General features: G+C 33.0%; 2 non-coding genes across 2 annotated transcripts; both read left to right on the forward strand.

Moving 5' to 3' along the window:
• The first annotated feature begins 6,923 nt into the window (after positions 1-6,923).
• Positions 6,924-7,002, forward strand: LOC119873499. The gene has a single exon (XR_005365089.1). It is a non-coding gene; the product is annotated as a small nucleolar RNA U2-19 (small nucleolar RNA).
• Positions 7,003-7,149: 147 nt separating this feature from the next.
• Positions 7,150-7,219, forward strand: LOC119873496. The gene has a single exon (XR_005365086.1). It is a non-coding gene; the product is annotated as a small nucleolar RNA U2-30 (small nucleolar RNA).
• Positions 7,220-7,926: the final 707 nt, after the last annotated feature.

The following is a 7,926-nucleotide window of genomic DNA, read 5'->3' on the forward strand; positions in this document are numbered from 1 at the left end:
TATACAATTGGTTTTTGTGTATTGATCTTGTTTTTAGTAAATTTGCTAAATTTATTCATTCTTCTGGCATACTTATAGATTTTTTTAAATTCTCAACATAGGGGCACCTGGATGGCTCAGTGGTTGAACATCTGCCTTCAGCTCAGGTCATGATCCCGGTGTCCTGGGATCAAGTCCTGCATCAGGCACCTGACAGAAAGTCTGCTTCTCCCTCTGCCTGTGTCTATGCCTCTCTCTGTGCTTCTCATGAATAAGTAATAAAATCTTTTAAAAAAATTCTCAACATGCATAGTCATGCCATCAACAAATGACCACAGTTTTTTTTTTTTTTTCCTTTTCAAATCTTACACCTGATTTCTTTTTCTTGTCTTATTGCAATGGCTAGGGCTTCCCATAAAATTAAATAGAAGTGGTGGTAGACATCCTCATTTGTTCCAGTCTCAAAGGACAACCTCTAATACCTTACCATCAAGTGTGATATTTGTATAGCTTTTTTTTGCTTGATATTATCAGATTAAGAAAATTTCCTTTTATTCCTAGCTTGCTATGAAGTTTTTCATGAGTTAATGCTGAATTTTTATTGAATGCTTTTTTCACATCTATTGAAATATGACTTTACTCCTTATACTTTTAATGTAGTAAATTACATAATTGGTTTTCAAATGTGAAGCCAACCTCACATTCCTGAAATGGAGTCAAATTTCTTGTGTACATTAAAAGGATGGTAAAGGAATATGATGAAAACATATGCCCACAAATCTGACAACCTAGATGAAATGGATAATGCATTATCATCTTTATATAACACTGGATTTGATTGTTATTATTTTGCTTAGAACTTATATCCAAGTTCTAACAGATATTATTCTGTAGTTATCCTTTTTTGTAATGTCCTAGTTGGGTTTTAATATCAAGATTATGTCACTTTCATCCAAAGTTAGGAAGTTTTCTCTCTTTCTCTGTCTCTCTCCTCTGTAAGAGTTTGTGTAAAACTGGTGTAATTTCTTTCTTTAATGTTTGGAAAAATCCACCAGTGAAGCCATCTGGACTTGCAATTTTCATTGTAGGAAAATGTTTAATTACTGACAAATTTTTCTAATAGATATAGGACTATCCTTTATGTTGTCTTCTGTAAGATTTGATAAGTCATGTTTTTCAGTTAATTTGTCCATTTCATCAAAATTTTCAAGTTTGTTGACATAGAGTCATTAAAATATCCTCATAATATTTTAATTGTCTGTAAGATTTATAGTTATGACCCCTTTCTCCTGATGTTGGTAATTGGTGCCCTTTCTTTTATTATCATTCTTGGTCTTTATTATTTCTCCCTTTCATTTTATTAGGTTTGTTTTGCTAAGGAGTTTGTTTTGCTATTTTAAGTGGTTTTTCAGACTTTCTTCTTTTCTAATGTATGTAAGCATGTCCATAAATATCCCTCTAAGAACTGTTTTAGTTACATCCCAAAATTTTAATGTGTTTAATTATAATTTATTTAAAATATTTTCTGATATCAAGCATAATTTTTTCTTTGAGTAATAGATTATTTAGAAGTGTATTGCTTAATGTTGAAACATTTGGAGATTTCAAGTTATCATACTGATTTCTAGCCCAAATTCATCATTGTCTGATACCATATTCTGTATGATTTCCATTTTTTGACATTTTTCCCAAGACTTTCTTTGTAACCTAGTATAAGGTCAATTTTGGTAATTTGTTCCATGCACATGAAAAGAATATGTATCCTGAAGTTATTTGCTACACACACACACACACACACACACATATAAATATTCTATATTTGGTTTAAATTCTCTGCTTACTGGTTTTTTTCTTCTGCTTTTCTATCAGTTGCTAAGAGAAGAAGCTTCCCTCTCTTTCTAGTTTACTGAGAGTGTTTTTATCCTGAATGGGTTGGATTTTGTCAAGTGTTTTTTCTGCATCTATTGATGATTCTGTGATTTTTATCCTTTAGCTCATTGATCTTATGGAATACATTAATTGATTTTCAAATGTCCAGTCAGCCTTGCATACTTGGGATAAATCTCACTTGGATGTAGTGTATAATTCTTTTTATACATTGTTGGATTTGATTTGCTAATATTTTTTTGAGAATTTTTCCATCTATGTAGATGAGAGATGTTGGTCTCTAGTTTTCTTTTCTTGCATTGTCTTTGTCTGGTTTTGCTGTTAGGATAGTGCTGGCTTCATAGAATGAGATAGAAAGTAATCCCTCTGTTTCTATCTTCTGAAAGAGATTGTAGAGAATGGGTATAATTTCTTCCTTAAATTCTTGGTAGAATTCAACAGAAAACCCATCTGGGCCTGGTACTTTCTGTTTGTGAAAGTTATGAGTTATCGATTCAAGTTCTTTAACAGATATAGGCCCATTCAAATTGTCTATTTTTCCTTGTGTAATTTTTGGCAGATTGTGTCTTTCAAGAAATTGGTCCGTTTCATCTAGGTTGTCAGATTTGGGGGCACAGTTTTTCATCATATTCCTTTATCATCCTTTTAATGTACACAAGATATTTCACAATGATTTCTTTCCTCCTCTCCTTTCTGAAAACATAAGGGGAGTTTTCTCTGATAGAACCCTTTGGAGCTCTGGGAAGTAAAATTTACAGAAGTTTAGGGCTCCTCTATACCTGGGTCCATCTGAAATTTTTAACTTTCAGACTTTCCACACTGAGCCTCCCTAAGTTCACCAGTTATAGCTCAGGTTTTTCTACTGTGGCACTGCTCCCTGCACAGATTTCTGCTCAGGTAAGTTGTGATTCTTTGTATCTGCATATCTGTCTCTCCAATACTGGGGCAAAGAGTTTGCCCTGTCATAGATTTGAGAAGAGCTGTTCATTTTTTTTTTTTCCAGTTTAGTCAGCTTTTTAGTTGTTTTTTAGGATGGGATTATGACTTCCAAGCTTCTCACATGCCAGATGGGACTCACCTTTATCTTTTAAAGATATTTTCACTTTTTTTCAGTTATTTTATGGTGCCTCACGTATGCAATTTTATTGTTTTCTCATTTCCACCATCTGTGGAAATATTAGATGTCAGTCTTAATGATAGCATATAGTTGGGGCTTGATTTTTAAAGATCCAACCTGATAATCTGTCTTGGAATATTTAGATCATTCACGGTGATGTAATGATCAGTATGGTTGGGCCTAAATCTACCATCTCGTTATTTGTTTTCTTTCTTTTTTTTTTTAGATTTTATTTAAATTAAATTAACATATAGTGTATTATTAGTTTCAGAGATAGAGTTCAGTGATTCATCAATTGCATATAGTACCCAGTGCTTGTTATATCATGTGCCCCCTTTAATGCCCATCACCCAGTTATCCTATCTCCCCATCCACGTCCAGCCCCCTCCAGTGACCCTGTTTGTTTCCTATGGTTAAGAGTCTCTATGGTTTGTCTCCCTCTCTGATTCCATCTTATTTTTATTTTTACTTCCCTTCCCCTATGATTCTCTGTTTTGTTTCTTAAATTCCACAAATGAGTGAAATCATATAATTGTCTTTCTCTGATCGACTTACTTTGCTCAGCAAAATACCCTCTAGTTCCATCTATTATTATTTGTTTTCTATGAGTCCCATGTATTCTTTATTTCTTTTCTCCTGTTTTCTTGCCTTGTAAAATAGTGATTATTTAAAAATATTCCTTTGATCTTTACTAATGTCTTAATATCTATGTTGCTTTTAAATATTTGTAGTGGTTGTTATAGAGTAGGGGTCAGCATATGGACCATGAAATATGAATTTTTTTAATAACAAACTTTATTTTGTAGAACAGTTTTAGGTGTGTAGAAAATTGTGAAGAAAATATGGAGTTTGCATATATCCTGTGCTCAGTCATCTTTATTATTAGCATCTTACCTTATACTATGGTTCATTTGTGAAAAGTAATGAACCAATACTGATATATTATTATTAACTCAGTTCCAAACTTTATTCAGATTTTCTTAGTTTTTAAAAATTGTGATAAAATACACATAACAAACACGTTACCATCTTAGCTATTCTTAAGTGTTCAGTTCAGTAGTATTAGTGATTTGTTAGTATATTCACATTATTGGGCAATCAATCTCCAGAAGTCTTTTCATCTTGCAAAACTGAAACTCTATACCCATTAAACAACATCTTCCCATTTTTCTTTTTTCCATCCTCTTGCAATCACCATTTTACTTTTGATTTTAATGAATTTAACTGTCCACTATACCTTATATAAGTGGAATCACATAGTATCTATCTTTCCATGACTGGTTTATTTCATTTAGCCTAATGTTCTCAAGGTTTATCCACTTTGTAACATGGGTCAGAATTTCCTTTCTCTTTATGCTTGACTTATATCCTATTGTACATATACCCCATATTTTGTTTATCCACTCAACCATCAATGATTACTTGAGAGATTACCTTAGTTTTTACCTAATGTCTTTTTGTCATTCCAGGATCCAATCCAAGATGCCACACTATATCTAATCATCATATTTTCTCAGGCTTCTCTGGTGGTGACAGTTTCTTGGACTTTCCTTTTTCTTTTTTCTCTCCATTCTTTCTCTTTCTTCTTTTTCAGTCATTCATTTTTTATGACTTGGACAATACTGAAGAGTATTGGTCAGATACTGTATATAATATCCCTTTATTTGGATTTGTCTGATATTTTTCTCATGCTTTGAATAGGGTTCTGGTTTTTTTAAGGAAGAGCACACAGGTGAAGTGTCATTTTAATCACATCTAGAGTACATACTATCAACATGACTTATCATTGTTTATATGGATCTTGATCATCTGGCTGAGGTAGTGTTTATTAGATTTCTCTAAAGTTACCCTTTCATCCCTTTCCATACTGTTCTGTTTGGAGGGAAGTCACCATGCCAGCCTACATGTTAGGAGTGCTTATGCTCACCTTGAGAACACAGTATCTACATAAATGATCTGGGGCTCTTCTGCCTGGGTGATTTGTTAAGAATAGTTTTTACACTTTTCAAAGATTGAAAAATTCAAAAGAAGAATAATATTTTATGATTTATAAAAACAGTTTGAAATTCAGATTTCAGAATCCACAAATAAAGTTTTATTGGAATACAGCTATGCTAACTCATTTACGTATTCTCTATGGTTGCTTTTATATTATAACAGTAGATTTGATTAGTTGCAACAGAGACTGTATGTCCTTTGACATCTAAGATATTCACTATTTGACCCTTTACAAGAAAATTTTGCCAACACTTTATTTAAGGTTTACAATATGGATCTTTAATTTATGGCAGTTTTCCTCCAATTAACATTATATCACTTTGTGTAAAAGTTAGAAACTTAGTGTAGTCCCATTTCCCCCTCTGATACTTGGAGCCATTGTTAAACATTTCATTCTACATGTTGCAAGCCCTACAATAAATGTTATTCTTTTTTATTTAAATAATCAATTGTCAGGGCACCTGGGTGGTTCAGTGGTTAAGCTTCAGCTTTTGGCTCAGGTCATGATCCAGGGGTCCTGGATGGAGTTCCGCATCAGACTCCTTTGGGAGACTGCTTCTCCCTTTGCCCCCCTCTCTGTGTCTCTCATGAATAAATAAATAAATCTTTAAAATAAAATAAAATGTCAATTGTCTATTAAACAAATTTTTAAGTGAGAAAAATATATTTTATATTTAACCACTTATTTTCCATTTCAGGTTCTACTCATTCCTTTGTGTAGATCCAAATTTCCATCTGGCATCATATTCCTTCTGCCTGAAAAACCTTAACATTAGTTATAGTGAAGGCTGACAAATGATAAATTTCTTCACTTTTGTGTGTGTGGAAAATTTTATTTCACCTTCCTTTTAAAAATATTTTCACTAAGCTTAGAGATCTAGGTTGATGGTAACTTTTTTTACTCACAACTTAAAAAAATTGTATTTTATTGTCTTTTGGCTTGTGTAGTCTCTGACAACAAAGCTGTGATAATTTTATCTTTGTCTCTCTGTACATAATGTCTCTTTTCTAGCTTCTTTTAAGATTTTATCATTGTCACAGACTTTTAGCACTTTTATCATAACAGACTGCGCTATCATTTTATTGTGAGTGCTGAGATTCTTGGATCTTTGGGTTTCTAGTTTTTGCAAATTTGGAAAATTTGGGGTCACTATTTTTCCATTTCCCCTCTCTTTCATGGTTTCCACTACAAGTATGTTAGAGCACTTGATCCCTCTCGTAGGTCACCGGTTCTCTTACGTTTTCAGTGTGCTTTTTTTTTTTCTCTCTGTGCTTCCTTTCAGAAACATTCCGCTGATATGTCATCATATGGCTTCAAGTCTACTGACCTCGTCTGCAATGTCTAATATGCTGTTAATCCCATCTATTCAAAATATATTCAAAACACATTTAGATTGTGTATGTTTCATCTCTTCAATTTGTCAGTCTTAGGGTTGTTTCTTTGAAGTTATGTGACTCTTAAGATTTATCTGTTTTTAATTTTTAGCAAGTTAACGACAATGTGCCTAAGTATGGTTTCATTGTACTTACCTTACTTGGTTTGATTCTTATGTCAAGTATAGAGTATTTTTGGCTAGTATGTTTTTGCCAGTAATATTATTTCTACCCTATTATTTCTCTCTTTTCTTTTTTGGACTTCTGATATAAATATATGCTAGAACTTTTATTGTGTTGCATCTAACATCAGCGCTGTTTTCTGTGTTCTCCACCTTTTTGCTTCAATCTAGGTATTTTCTACTGAACTCTCTTCCAGCTCACTATTTGTTTCTTCTGCTCTATCTGATGCCTTTAGATCTGTGTAATAAATTCATAATTTTAGTTATTGTATTTTTTCCATTCTGGGATTCTGTTTGATTCTTTATTGTTCATTAATCCCAATTCTTTTATGAAACTCTACAGCTTTTTATCTATTTTGTTACACAATATAATCTTCTTTTCAAACTGTCTTAATGAAAATAGCCAAATTTGAGCATCAGAAGACCTTCCAGTCTACCTAATGTATGATCTCTGTAGTTCTGAGAAGCAAATACATAATTTAAAACAATAAGGCTTATGTCTGGTGTGTGTGTGTGTGTGTGTGTGTGTAAAGGTGACAGTGGATAGCTAAGGACTTGCTGATGGATGAATGAGAATGGGGGGATATGTGTATAAAAATGCTAATCAGTTCTGAGCAATAATGAAAAGGTTTTACTACTGATCTTTATAATTGTGAAGGTTTCAACATTTGATCTGAGCTCAGATTTGAAAAAACAACAAAGTATTTGCTTCATTTGAAGCAATCTCAAACTTATATGGTCCCAAATATAGTTAAAAAACTCTTTTCCTGACTTATCTGAGAGTAAGTTGCCACCATCTCCCAAATACTTCTGTTTCCTATGAAGAAGGACATCCTCCTGGAAAACCACAATATCACCATCAAAGTCAGGAAATTAACACTTGAACATTACTACCATCTAACCCACACCTCTCATTCACATTTCACCAGTGATCCCAGTAATGTCCTTGTAGTAAAAAGATCCAGTACAGAATCACATGGTACACTTGGTTTTCAAATATCTTTAGCCTCCTTCAATATGAAATGGAGTTTCAGTCTATTCTCGACTTTGATGACATTCTTGTAGATTATAGGCCAATTATTTTGTAGATAGTCTCAACTTGGATTTGTCCAATGTTTCCTCAAGATTAAAGTTGAGCATATCATGTAGGAATGTCACAGAAGTGATACCATGTCCCTCTCATTGCATCCTATTGAGTAGTACATGATTGTTATTTGTCCTATTACCATGATGTTCACTTTGACTACTTGATTAAGTTGGTGTCTGCCAGCCTTCTCTACTGTAAAATTACCCTTTTCCCTTTCAATTGATAAATATTTTGCAGGAAAGCACTTTGGGAATATGTAAATATCCCATTCTTCAACAGAATTTCCATGTACTCATTTATTT

The sequence above is a fragment of the Canis lupus genome, chromosome 9, assembly GCF_011100685.1.
Source record: "Canis lupus familiaris isolate Mischka breed German Shepherd chromosome 9, alternate assembly UU_Cfam_GSD_1.0, whole genome shotgun sequence".
NCBI classification, from domain to species: Eukaryota; Metazoa; Chordata; class Mammalia; order Carnivora; family Canidae; genus Canis; species Canis lupus.